This window comes from Physella acuta, unplaced genomic scaffold (genome assembly GCF_028476545.2).
Source record: "Physella acuta isolate Inbredline_101_S28 unplaced genomic scaffold, ASM2847654v3 ptg001549l, whole genome shotgun sequence".
NCBI lineage: Eukaryota > Metazoa > Mollusca > Gastropoda > Physidae > Physella > Physella acuta.
This window is the reverse complement of record NW_026733064.1, coordinates 253,257-265,584: the sequence shown is the minus strand read 5'-3', so window position 1 is coordinate 265,584 and position 12,328 is coordinate 253,257. Positions and strand designations below refer to the sequence as shown.

At 36.2% G+C, this 12,328-nt stretch overlaps 3 non-coding genes across 3 annotated transcripts; all 3 read left to right on the top strand.

Annotated features, from left to right (window-relative positions):
• Positions 1–235: 235 nt before the first annotated feature.
• LOC131928794 (U4 spliceosomal RNA) lies at positions 236–374 on the top strand. The gene has a single exon (XR_009383839.1). It is a non-coding gene; the product is annotated as a U4 spliceosomal RNA (small nuclear RNA).
• Positions 375–1,846: 1,472 nt separating this feature from the next.
• On the top strand, positions 1,847–1,985 carry LOC131928793 (U4 spliceosomal RNA). Its single transcript, XR_009383838.1, has one exon. It is a non-coding gene; the product is annotated as a U4 spliceosomal RNA (small nuclear RNA).
• A 1,400-nt stretch (positions 1,986–3,385) lies between these two features.
• LOC131928795 (U4 spliceosomal RNA) lies at positions 3,386–3,524 on the top strand. Its single transcript, XR_009383840.1, has one exon. It is a non-coding gene; the product is annotated as a U4 spliceosomal RNA (small nuclear RNA).
• The last annotated feature ends 8,804 nt before the right edge of the window (positions 3,525–12,328 follow it).

The window sequence follows — 12,328 nt, the reverse complement described above, 5'->3', positions numbered from 1 at the left end:
AAATAGTAACAACATAGTTTATACGTATCTATCACATTAAATAATGATTGCGTGAATATTACAATATTATTTAACAAGCATAAAATAAATAGTATTCCAACATTGATATTAATTGCATATATATTTTGTATTTATTGATGGAATATATTGTTTATTATATTTATTCAATTAACTATAACCATACGGATCCAACAGAAAGATTTACGGTGGTTCTCCATTGTGCACTTGTGTATGTAGCTTTGCGCAGTGGCGGTACCATAGCCAATGAGGTTTTACCGAGGCGTGGTTATTGCTAGTTGAAAACTATTCCCAATACCCCGCACAGACGACCCTCACAGGTCGGCTCGTGCAATTTTTGGCGGCTCTTTCGGGAGCCTTACAATTGAATGTAAACAGTGGATAAATTAGATAATGTTATTAATTTAGTTTAACAGCTATAAAGACGGTTACTATTACAAACATAGTAGTGTTTCTGTCAGTGGTTCTCCAGGGGCAGGGGGTTAGTCGATCTTGAAAGTAAAGTATATATCCACCACATAATCATTTGAAAATGTGTGTGGGGTGGGGGGGGGGGGGGAGGGTGGACGAAAAGCATTGCGAACCGCACCGGGTGATACCATTTAGGGTGTGACACCCGACCTAGCGACGCCATTGCTATAACTTGTTAACAAATTTTAGAAAAACCTGTCCAGTCTCGTGCTGTACCCTCTGTATCAAGTATCAACAACTAAGAAGTTATATCAAACGCTGCAGGTTTGTTATTTGGATGTTATATAAATATATTTCAAATATTTTATAGGGAGTAAAGGTGACATTTTTGTGTGTACTGGAGGTATACAGGAGTTTTTTTTTTTGAAACTTTACTTACGTGCCAGAGGCGTATCCAGGTTTTCGTTGTAGGGGGAGCGAAAAGAGCAAAAAAGGCGCCGAATTTTTAACACGTTCTATATACGTGTATTATATATATATAATATATATATATATATATATATATATATATATATATATATATATATATATATATATAATTACTAGCTGTATGCCATCAAGTATCAACAAGTAACAAGTTCTACCAAACGCTGCAGGTTTGTTATTAGGATATTATATAAATATATTTAATAAATTTTATTAGAAGTAAAGGTGATTTTTGTGTGTGTGTGCTGGAGGGATACAGAAGGTTTTATTTTAAAACTTACTTACGTGCGAGGAGTAAAACAATTTTAATCTAGCACTTCTGATATTTTCCTTTTTATAAGGATACAGTATAAGCGTTAAATTGTTAACAAAATGGGTTCCATCATTATTACTGACAAGGAAAATATATACGAGTTTTATTTCGATTTTGCTTTTACTACGGCCGGAACAAACATTCGCAGGCCTGAAAATTTTTTCGGAAATGTAATTCATTTTTATTTTATAAAATGTTATAAAAGTTTTAGATACAGAAATTGTACTTCTAATAACAGGCTAGCTCCTATGTGTCATGGTGTGCCTGCTTTTAAGTCATCGCTTATTTTTTAGGTGTTAAGATCGGTAGATTATATTCTGTGATTAAAAATGTAATATTCAGTAGTTATTTCCCCTTACAAAGAGCTGGCTCCCTTATTTTTAAAATAGTAACAACATAATTTATACGTTCCTATCACAATAAATAATGATTGGGTAAATATTACATTATTAATTAACAAGCATAAAATAAATATTATTCTATTATTAATATTAATTGCATTTATATGCTGTTTTTACTAATGAAATACATTTTTTTCCATATTTATTCAATTATCTTTAACCATACGGATCCAACAGAAAGTATTATGGTGGGGCTCGATTGTGCTATTGTGTATGTAGCTTTGCGCAGTGGCGGTACCATAGCCAATGAGGTTTTACCGAGGCGTGGTTATTGCTAGTTGAAAACTATTCCCAATACCCCGCACAGACGACCTTAAAAGGTCGGCTCGTGCAATTTTTGGCGGCTCTTTCGGGAGCCTTACAATTCAATGTAAAGAGTGGATAAATTAGATGTTATAAATTGAATTAACAGCTATATAGGCTGTTACTATTACAAACATAGCAGTGTTCTGTCATTGTTTCTCCAGGGGCAGGGGGCTGGGCGATCTTGAAAGTAATGTATATATCCACCACGTAATCATTTGAGAATGTGTGGGGGGGGGGGGGGGGTGAGGGGGGGGGGGGAAACATTGTCCCTCAAAGAGATGCCTGAAAGAAACTCTGACCACAAGGTGGTCATTGTCTCTTTCAGACTGTTTTCTCCGGATTGTGAATGCCAAAACAAAAGGTAGACAATTGTGAATACTAAAACAAAAACAAAATAAAACATTTTCCAAAAAAAAAATATTTTTTAATGAAAAGTAAACGGAAGTTTCGTTGAGGCGTGACTGCACTAAAAAACCAAACGTCGTCACGTCTGTACTGTAACTCAGAGGCGTAGCGAGGGCGGGGCGGGGGTGCGGACCGCACCGGGTGTACCATTTAGGGGGTGACACCCAACCTTGCGACGCCACTGCTATAACTTGTAAACAAATTTTAGAAAAACCTGTCCAGTCTCGTGCTGTACCCTCTGTATCAAGTATCAACAACTAAGAAGTTATACCAAACGCTGCAGGTTTGTTATTAGGATGTTATATAAATATATTTCAAATATTTTATAAGAAGTAACGGTGACATTTTTGTGTGTGTACTGGAGGGATACAGGAGGTTTTATTTTAAAACTTTACTAACGTGCAATAAGTAAAACAATTTTAATCTAGCACTTCTGATATTTTCCTTTTTATAAGGATACAGTATAAGCGTTAAAGTGTTAACAAAATGGGTTCCATCATTATTACTGACAAGGAAATATATACGAGTTTTATTTCGATTTTGCTTTTACTACGGCCGGAAAAAAACATTCGCAGGCCTGAATTTTTTTTCAGAAATGTAATTTATTTTTATTTTATAAAATGTTATAAAAGTTTTAGATACGGAAATTGTACTTCTAATAACAGGCTAGCTACTATGTGTCATGGTGTGCCTGCTTTTAAGTCATCGCTTATTTTTTTGAGGTGTTAAGATCGGTAGATTATATTCTGTGATTAAAATGTAATATTCAGAAGTTATTTCCCCTTACAAAGAGCTGGCTCCCTTATGTGTAAAATAGTAACAACATAATTTATAAGTATCTATCATATTAAATAATGATTGGGTAAATATTACATTATTATTTTTCAAGCATAAAATGAATATTATTTTAATATTGATAGAAATTGCATTTTTATGTTGTATTTACTGATTAAATATATTGTTTACTTTTCTATTCAATTATCAGTAACCATACGGATCCAACAGAAAGTTTTACGGTGGGTCTCCATTGTGCTCATGTACATGTAGCTTTGCGCAGTGGCGGTACCATAGCCAATGAGGTTTTACCGAGGCGTGGTTATTGCTAGTTGAAAACTATTCCCAATACCCCGCACAGACGACCTTCACAGGTCGGCTCGTGCAATTTGTGGCGGCTCTTTCGGGAGCCTTACAATTCAATGTAAAGAGCGGATAAAATGGATAAATCAGTTACAGAGGCAGTTACCAATACAACCATACCAGTGTTTCTTTCAGTGGTTCATAGGGGCGGGGTTGGGTGATCTTGATAGTGAAGTATATATCATTGGCGTAGCGAGGGGGTGGGGTACATATGTCCCCGCTCGCTGACCTTAAGGGGCGCCAAAATGGGTTGGAAAAACAAATTAAATCTCATTTTAGCTGCAGTTTTGCATTATGAATATAAAAAAACATAGGGAGGGCGGTGCAAATTGAAAGTTTGACGTGGGTGCAAATTGAAAGTTCGAGGGGGGGGGGGTGCAAATTGAAAGTTCGAGGGGAAGGGACGGTGTACATTGAAAGTTTGAGGGGGTGCAAATTGAAAGTTTGAAAGAGGGGGGTGTGTGCAGATTGAAAGTTTGAGGGGGAGGGGTCCGAATTGAAAATTGAAAGGTTGTTCCCGAGGGGGGCGCCAAATTGAAAGTTTGTCCCCGGGCGCCGGAAAGGGTCACTACACCTCTGGTATATAGGCTATTCACCACATAATCATTTGAAAGTGTGTGTGGAGGGGGTGAGGAGGAGAAGCATTGTCCCTCAAAAAGATGCATGAAAGAAACTTTGACCACAAGGTGGATGTTAATTTTGTTTATGAATATTATGAAGTCGCGGCTCTCATTCAACACCGGGACTCCACGGTTTCCGTTACGACAATCGTGAAAGCTTAAACAAAAGGAATACAATAGTGAATACTAAAACAAAAACGAAAAACATTTTTTAAAAAATGTTTTTTTTTTAAATGAAAAGTAAACGGAAGTTTCGTTGAGGCGTGACTGCACTAAAAAAAAAAAACACTCGTCGTCACGTCTGTACTGTAACAGTGCACTCGTTCAATAAATTTCTGAAGGAAACACAACTCAAAAGAAAAAAAAAATTCTCATGAAAAGTAATTCTTCTTCTTCTTCGTTCATAGTGTTGGAAGGGGTTCACACCCAGCAAAATTAGGTTATCATCTGGTTATGCGCCATTGAGGCCATTGACTCCGATTTCAGCCTGCTTTTTTTTGGATTTGCTTCCACAGCCTTTGTCCAACCAAGAACATACTACAAGGCAGCAGCTGTTTGATTTTGGAGTTGTCTCGAGCTAACGAGCCTCATCTGCCCGAGGGATAGAACTCGAGACTTTTCGGTTTAGCCACAATAAGCTTTACCGTCACACAAAATGACGTCACACCTCAGCCTACAACCCCCTTCAAAATTGCCGTTAAATTTTTCTCAAAACATCGACATTTTTCCAAAATTTTGTCAGAACTCTGTCAACATAGAGTATTTTGATCAAATCATAAAACAATTTATTAAAACATTTTCTAATACGCGAAATAACGTATAAAACTCGTTTTTAACATTGCTTTTTTATAAAAACAAAAACAACCCTGGATAGTGAATTAGTAAACAAAAAAGTCCATAACAGTAGCGAAGCGAGGGGGGGGGGGGGGGGGGTCGGGGGGGGACATATGTCCCCGGGCGCCGACCTTAGAGGGCGCCAAAATGGGTTGGAAAAATAAATTGAAAGGTTGAGGGGGTGCAAATCGAAAGTTTGAGCCGGAGGTGCAAATCGAAAACTCGAGGGGGTGGGGGGGGGGTGCAAATTGAAAGTTTGAGGGGGGGGGGGTGTGCAAATCAAAATCTTTGACAAAAGTTTGTCCCCGGGCGCCGGGAAGGGTCGCTACGCCTCTGGTCCATAAACTTCTGTATCCAATGATCCATTTATAGGTGCGGATAAATATACACTGTGCCAGTATTGCTACCTCAGCCTGAATATGAAGTTGTACTCACGCCTGATTCCTTTAACCCTAAGCGTCGTCACAAGAAGCGAGACATCCTCTATTTTACAACGATGTCTGAATCTACCACCCCTCCTCTCCTACAACACCCATCCCCCTTAATAATAAATAATTCAAACTAAATTAAACATCCCCCAACACTTTAGTTCTTAATATTAATAAATAGGAAATATAATATTTCACATTTTCCACATTGATATATTTTTACAGTCCACCAATCATATCACAAAACTTTTGACTACCAATCCCCCCATATAATTTAAAACAATTAGCCCAAAATAAAAACTGTCTGAAAAACTCTAAAACTCGCAATCATAGCTTTATGCCAATAATGTTTTACGCCTTGTCAAGGATATATTACTATGGAAACTTTGAAGGCTAGTTCTACATTTGGATGCTAAACTCCTACAATCCAACACATCCATTAATCATGTCATTACATAAAGATCCAACACAGTGGCGTAGCGACGGGGGTGACACCATTTAGGGGGTGACACCAAGGCAAAAAATAGCAAAATATATAGAGAAAAATGATAATTCCACTTAATTAAGTGATTAATTCGAGTGTTAAATAGTCTTTTAAGAGCAAATTTGACAAAGCACGACAAGGGTGGAGGGAGTGTGCAAATTAAAAGTTTGACGGGCGGCGGGGGAGGGGGGGGGGGGGCAAATCGAAAGTTTGGTCCAACAACTGATCACTACGAAGGGATCCTATACTCCTATACCTTACACCTAGACGTCGCTACGCTTTGACCATATAGGATACACAGAGCCTACATGTAGATATTAAACCTACATCCTCTACTTAATGCTAAACTTCAAGTTAAATAAAACCATTGTTAGTTTTGTACATTACAAATTAACCATTATTTGATTTTAATAAGTGTTATTTTCATTATTTGTATTGATATGACATCTTGTTGTTGACTAGTACCAAAATCGTGCTTTTGTATATTTTTACTTTCTCGTATATACGAAGTATAGAGAAAGTCTTGTAATCGTGCAAAAAAAAAATCGAGATTTTTACAAATCTCGACGTTTTACACCTCACTGACGGAAAAACATAATTTTGCAATCTTGTCCGTATGTCTGTGTGTCTGTGTGTGTGTGTAAACACGATAACTGAGTACCGTTATAGCTAGGTTGATGAAATTTCATATATAAGTATTATATCAAAATCGTATATCCCTATAAACTTTTGAGCGATTTTCGATAAGCGGAAGTGGTACTTTTTCTACTTTGAATTTTTCAAAAGCCTATAACTTGAGTACTATTTCAGATAGATAAATGACATTTCACATGTGAGTAAAAGATCTAATTCTCTGCCTTCTTTCAAATGTTGAGTAATTTCCGTTTACCGAAAGTAGTAATTTACGCTAGTTCCGATTTCTCAAAAAAAAAAAAAAAGAAAACTAATATAAATTTATAAAGTAGGCCTACATCCGTACGTATTCCGTAAAGATTCCTTTTTAGTATTTACGTAAGCAAGCCTAGTATTATATTCTTTTTTTTTTGTTATTTGTAGGATACAAGATAGTACAGAATACAAATTCAACCACTATCACAAACACATAGATCTATTAACATTGAAAAATATACAATGGATTTTGGGTCCCTAACTAATGCCGCAAAGAAGAACCGCGCAAAAGCCCACTTCAGATGTAGCCAGTGTTTCTTCCAGATTTTTTTCTTCGGGGGGGGGGGGGGACACTGTTAAAAGTATATATTTTCTATATAAATTATATTAATTTCATTTCGTTCGGGGGGGGGGGGGGGGTGGTAAAAAATTTTCGGGGGGGGGGGGGGGGGCGAAGCCCCCACGAAGAGATGCCTGGAAGAAACTCTGGATGTAGCGGCTTCTCGTGCTATGGACTTTTTTTTAAAGAATTTTGCCGGGAACACCGTGTGTTTGATTGTAGGGAAATAGGACTCGGCATTGACGATGGTTAAAAAATACAACTATAAATAAAAATCTTAAAATGGGGAATGTTATTTTGTTCAGCATTCATTTCTCTATCAGACAGTATGCATTTATTTGGCCAGAATTGAGTAGTTTTGTAGCTATTATCATCTAAGGAGGGTAGGGGTAGCCCGTCAGAATGTCTAAAAACATGGAAAATGTACTTCCAATTGAATGTTGTTTTACTAGGAATAGTGATTAGTGACAATTTTCATTCACCCTTTCTGGCCCTTTCATAAAATACTGTGAGAATACTTGTTATCTTACAGTATTTATCAAAGCAATGCCTACTAATAGAAACCTAAACAAGTTAATAAAAAGTCTAGTGACAATTTAAGCGCAATTTCCTTATGTTATCCATAACAATTTTAAATCGAGATAAATCATATATTCAGCAAATTTATTGTGACCGAACGAAAGGATATTTTTGAAAACTTTCTTCGGCAGTATTGTTCTAAATTATGGCAGGAATCGATTGGTAAATGTTTCAAGTCGCTAAGTGGTCTGGTTTCCGAGATATGGGCCAAAAACTGCATTTTTTCGAGTTTTTTTTGGCTTTTCCGGGAAATCCAGGAAGGAATTCCGGGAATTGTTTTGGCCCACAATCATCCTCGGAACTTGCTTAACATATTTGCTTTTGGAACTAGTCCTCGATATTGCTTCGTAGAGGAGGAGATACGACTTAAAGCTGCGGACATCCATCCATCCATCCATCCATCCATCCATCCATCCATCCATCCATCCATCCATCCATCCATCCATCCATCCATCCATCCATCCATCCATCCATCCATCCATCCATCCATCCATCCATCCATCCATCCATCCATCCATCCATCCATCCATCCATCCATCCATCCATCCATCCATCCATCCATCCATCCATCCATCCATCCATCCATCCATCCATCCATCCATCCATCCATCCATCCATCCATCCATCCATCCATCCATCCATCCATCCATCCATCCATCCATCCATCCATCCATCCATCCATCCATCCATCCATCCATCCATCCATCCATCCATCCATCCATCCATCCATCCATCCATCCATCCATCCATCCATCCATCCATCCATCCATCCATCCATCCATCCATCCATCCATCCATCCATCCATCCATCCATCCATCCATCCATCCATCCATCCATCCATCCATCCATCCATCCATCCATCCATCCATCCATCCATCCATCCATCCATCCATCCATCCATCCATCCATCCATCCATCCATCCATCCATCCATCCATCCATCCATCCATCCATCCATCCATCCATCCATCCATCCATCCATCCATCCATCCATCCATCCATCCATCCATCCATCCATCCATCCATCCATCCATCCATCCATCCATCCATCCATCCATCCATCCATCCATCCATCCATCCATCCATCCATCCATCCATCCATCCATCCATCCATCCATCCATCCATCCATCCATCCATCCATCCATCCATCCATCCATCCATCCATCCATCCATCCATCCATCCATCCATCCATCCATCCATCCATCCATCCATCCATCCATCCATCCATCCATCCATCCATCCATCCATCCATCCATCCATCCATCCATCCATCCATCCATCCATCCATCCATCCATCCATCCATCCATCCATCCATCCATCCATCCATCCATCCATCCATCCATCCATCCATCCATCCATCCATCCATCCATCCATCCATCCATCCATCCATCCATCCATCCATCCATCCATCCATCCATCCATCCATCCATCCATCCATCCATCCATCCATCCATCCATCCATCCATCCATCCATCCATCCATCCATCCATCCATCCATCCATCCATCCATCCATCCATCCATCCATCCATCCATCCATCCATCCATCCATCCATCCATCCATCCATCCATCCATCCATCCATCCATCCATCCATCCATCCATCCATCCATCCATCCATCCATCCATCCATCCATCCATCCATCCATCCATCCATCCATCCATCCATCCATCCATCCATCCATCCATCCATCCATCCATCCATCCATCCATCCATCCATCCATCCATCCATCCATCCATCCATCCATCCATCCATCCATCCATCCATCCATCCATCCAAAATAGGTGTAGTGACAGCTATTGGCATGACCAATGGAAAGGTCCTTGATACACAAGTAAAAATAAAAATATGCAAATCATGTGACGTTTGCAAACAACAGGACCATAGTACAGACAAATATAAACAATGGGAAGCCAACCATGGTGCAGACTGCACATTGACAGATGAGGGTTCTAGCGGTTCCATGGAAGCGAGTGGTACATGCGATATGTTTGGAAGATCAGTTGAGCAGTACAAGTTAAGATATACAGGTTTCAGTGAAGATGGGGATACTAACGCATATAAGAAAGTATGTGAGAGTAAACCTTATGGTGAAAAAATGATCGAAAAGCTTGAATGTGTTGGTCACGTACAGAAGAGAGTTGGAACCAGACTCCGAAACAGCACAAAAGAAATGTTGCCTGATGGAAAGATGCTAGGTGGGAAGGGTAGACCGACTGATGCCTCTATTGATAAAATACAATCTTATTATGGAAATGCAATCAGAGAAAATAAGAGTGATATTGTGAAGATGAGGGCATCTGTTTGGGCAGTATTTTTCCATAAGGGCTCATCTGATGAGAAACATGTACACAACTTTTGTAACCCTGTTTGGTGTCCTTATTTGAAGGCTATCAAAGAAGGCAAAGAGTACAAGCATACATCTCATCATTACCTCCTTACTACAGTCATGGAAACCATTAAACCTGTCTGGAAAGATCTTGCAAAGACAGAACTGCTAACAAAATGTCTCGGTGGATATACTCAAAACCAGAAAGAGTCCCTAAATAATATGATCTGGAAGCAGTGTCCCAAGAAAAACGAATCATGGTATGAAAACTGTGGAGACTGCTGTAGCAGTGGCTGTAACCATCTTTAAAGAAGCATATAAATAAAACAAATATTAAAAAAACACGTTAGAGAAACAAGCTTTTAAATAAACTAAAAATAAGAAAATTAAACGAATTTACTTGTTTAAATAATAGCTTTGGAAGCTTGTGAGATCTTTTACATATTTTAATCTTTAAAAATCTTTAAAACTCCACAGGTGATGAATAAGCAAATAACAGTCACATCAAATGGGGTTTTTGTAAACACAAATCAGGTGGGACCATTGTCTAACCAGGTAATTGTTTATATATATATATATATATATATATATATATATATATATATATATATATATATATATATATATATATATATATATATATATATATATATATATATATATATATATATATTCTGCTACGAATTAGCACCACCTTTTCTAGTCGATTAAATTCAATTTAAAAAATGTAAGTATTGTAAAATAATAATAATAAACAACACTAATCAGCTTAAAGAAGCGTATAAATAAAACAAATATAAAAAAACCGTTAGAGCAACAAGCTTTTAAATAAACTGAAAATAAGAAAATTAAACGAATTTACTTTTTTAAATAATAGCTTTGGAAGCTCGTGAGATCTTTTACATATTTTAGTTCAAGTTATGATCTTTTTGCGTTTAATACTAAATTTTTGCCGCTTAGGTATGATTTTAAGAAATCCGGCTAATACAACTAATTTAAATGCTGAATTGTCATTTTGAATAGTATAAATTTTGGGTTCTGGTAACTGGATTTTTTTTCACACATATGAACTGATTAAGTGTGCGCCTCTTTAAAACTCCACAGGTGATGAATAAGCAAATATCAGTCACATCAAATGGGGTTATTGTAAACACAAATCGGGTGGGACCATTGTCTAACCAGGTAATTGTTTATATATATATATATATATATATATATATATATATATATATATATATATATATATATATATATATATATATATTCTGCTCGATTAAGCACCACCTTTTCTAGTCGATTAAATTCAATTTTAAAAAATGTAACTATTGTAAAATAATAATAATAAACAACACTAATCAGCTTAAAGAAGCGTATAAATAAAACAAATATAAAAAACCGTTAGAGCAACAAGCTTTTAAATAAACTGAAAATAAGAAAATAAAACGAATTTACTTTTTTAAATAATAGCTTTGGAAGCTCATGAAATCTTTTACATATTTTAGTTCAAGTTATGATCTTTTTGCATTTAATACTAAATGTTGGCTGCTTTGGTATGATTTTAAGAAATCCTGCTAATTCAACTAATTTAAATGCTAAGTCTTGATTTTGTATAATATAAATTTTTGGTTCTGGTAACTGGATTGTTTTTACACATATGAACTTATTAAGTGTGCGCCTCTTTAAAACTCCACAGGTGATGAATAAGCAAATATCAGTCACATCAAATGGGGTTATTGTAAACACAAATCAGGTGGTCCCATTGTGTAACCAGGTAATTGTTTATATATATATATATATATATATATATATATATATATATATATATATATATATATATATATATATATATATATATATATATAAATATATATATATATATATATATATATATATATATATATATATATACTGCTTGATTAGGCACCACATATTCTAGTCGATTAAATTCAATTTAAAAACTGTAAGTATTGTAAAATAATAATAATAAACAACACTAATCTGCTTAAAGAAACGTATAAATAAATCAAATATAAAAAAAACCGTTAGAGCAACAAGATTTTTAAATAAAATGAAAATAAGAAAATAAAACGAATTTACTTTTTTAAATAATAGCTTTGGAAGCTCGTGAGATCTTTTACATATTTTATCTCAAGTTATGATCTTTTTGCATTTAATACTAAACTTTGGCTGTTACTTTGGGGTTACTGTAAAAACAAATAAGGTGGTCCAAATGTGTAACCAGGTAATTGTTTATATATATATATATATATATATATATATATATATATATATATATATATATATATATATATATATATATATATATATATATATATATATATATAC